This window comes from Elephantulus edwardii, unplaced genomic scaffold (genome assembly GCF_000299155.1).
Source record: "Elephantulus edwardii isolate Elephantulus edwardi_28Jun2011 unplaced genomic scaffold, EleEdw1.0 scaffold00024, whole genome shotgun sequence".
NCBI classification, from domain to species: domain Eukaryota; kingdom Metazoa; phylum Chordata; class Mammalia; order Macroscelidea; family Macroscelididae; genus Elephantulus; species Elephantulus edwardii.
Window position 1 is genome coordinate 450,414 of NW_006399774.1, and position 2,470 is coordinate 452,883.

The window sequence follows — 2,470 nt, forward strand, 5'->3', positions numbered from 1 at the left end:
GTTTAGGGCTCTTGTATGTAGGGTTGCTGTGAGTCACAAATGACTCGATGGCATATAACAACAACAACAAATGCTTCTAAAAGTTAGAAAATAAGAACACTAGAAAAAAAAAATCATTGCCTTTGAATGTGGTGTTGGAGAGAGTACTTGACTATCCCATGGAGTGCCAAGAGAACAGACAAATCTGTCCTGGAGGAAAACAATCAGGGTGCTGCTTAGAGGCAAGGCCGGTGAAAGTCTGTCAACCCTGCTTTGGGCAGATTGTAAGCAGGGGCCGGTCCTTGGGAAAAGACATCATGCTGAGAAAGGAGGAGGGTCAGAGAAAGAGGGGAGACTCTCCGTGAGATGGGTTGACACAGTGACTTACCAGTGCACTTGAGCATGGCCGAGATGGTCAGAATGCACAGGACTCAGGATGGCTCCCATCTACTGTTCATAAATGCACTGTTAATTGTCATTGACTCTACGGCATCTAACAACAACAGCAACACCAACCAAACCAACACAGCCTTGGTGGCCTGGTGTTCAAAGCACTTAGTTGCTAAGCAAAATAGCAACAGTTCAAACCCACCTGTGTCTCCTCAGAGGCTAGCTGGGACAGGACGCGCACCGCTTTGGAAATCTTTGGAGTTTTCTGCTGCCCCACAGGGTCACCGTGAAAGCACTCAGTGAAAACAGTCTGTATTTTTTGGCATTAAGCCATCACCCAATTCTTGCTCATTTTCTATTTTGAAAGTAATGACTTTTCTCCTTCTCCTTCTATTGGTGTCATTTGTCTGGCTCTGCTGAACCAGAAATGGGAAATCAGCGAATCTAGAAAAATTGACTGCATAGATCTGCTAGCGGAAGATGCGCTTAAATGCCAGATTTGAGGTTTTCCTTTGAGATACAAGTGCCTGCACCCCACAAATTTTAAACTCTTAAGTGTCACAGTGAAAACAAGACTTGGCCTTAGTCGTTGGGTGTTACATGTTCTACTTTTGAAATGCTATTAATTTTAGCTTTATCCTCTTGAGGTCATATTTGGCTGAGGTTGGAGGTTGACTGTCAAGAAGGAATTCTGTATTTCATAAACATCCCAGGGGACCGAATGTTGTTGTTGTTGTTGTTGTTGTTGTGTGCTATTGAATCAGAACCAATTCATAGCTGATCTTCCTAGCAGGTCTTCTGAGGCCATAAATCACAGCATCCTTCTCCTGGAGAGCGGCTGGTAGATTCGATCTGCAGGCCTTTGGGATTGTAGCACAGCTCCTTCCTATGAGGCCACCAGAGCTCCTGTGTTACTGCTGTAGGGGCCATCAAGTCGTCTGTGGCTCGTAGCGACCCTGTGCACAACAGAGCCCTGTCCTGCACTGTCCTCACGATCTGTCTACTGTCCTGGAGCCTATTGTTGCAGTCCCTGGGCCAATCCATCTCGTTAAAGGCCTTCCAGTTACAGGTGGGAATGAGACCTTGATCCCTAACATTCAAGAACAACAAAAAAAAAAAGATAAAGAAAAAATTCCATTTTAAAGACACATGATTTTTCAAGCATTTCTCAGGGCCAGTGCTTTCTGAATCGAGGACAGGGCTATGAAAGTGCATTTTTAATTAAACTTGCAGCGAGTCCCTAGGGCTTTTGAGCTGTGCTCACCTCTTAAATTATGTACTCCAATTAGCAGGACCCTTTCTCCTGGCTGCAGGCTCTATGTGCAGGCCTGACTGGCCTTTGATAGCGCCAATCTGTCTGCTGTCCCTAGAGGTGTCCTCACTGTCTTTCTCTTTTCCAGTGTGTCTGTTGTGAGCTGCTTTCAGCAGAGCCTGAACGGTTTCCTAAACCTCCCCCTCTGCCTATCACACCTCACTGGGATACCCGCCTTGTTCCTGGTCTGTCTCCATCCACCCACGGTGATTAATAAAAGTTGTTGCTGGTGTGGGCTGTGTTGGTTCCAATGCAGAACAACCCTCTAAGACAGACCTGATGACTTACAAGGCTGTACTCTTGTGGAAGCAGGTGGACACCTTGCACAGCAGCCCTCCTACAGATTGGCAGTGGGCTTGAACAAGTGATCTTTTGCTTTACAGCCAGCCATTTAACCACTGCACCATCAGAGCTCCTTTTGAGAAATGTTAGAAGGGAGCTCTGGTAGCCTAGTGGCAGGAAGCTGCACTGCAACCCCAGAGGTGTGCGGTTCAAATCCACCCGGTGCTCTGCTGGAGAAGGAGGGGCAATCTCCTCCTGTACTAGTCAAATCCAATTTGACGGCACACACAAAAATATCAAAATAAAGAATTTTTTAAAAAGAGAAAGATATCGGCTAGCACATCCCTGCTGCTTTCCAGAAAGCAGTGTGTGCAGAGAGGCTGTTCCTAGAGCTGTGGGAGCTGAAGGATGGGAGGGCTTGCCGGAGAAGCTGAGCTGGAGCCTCCAGAACCAAGCCCCTCCCCCTAGCTCCTTTCCCCCCTCAGGGAAAGTGTGGGTTCATTTTAA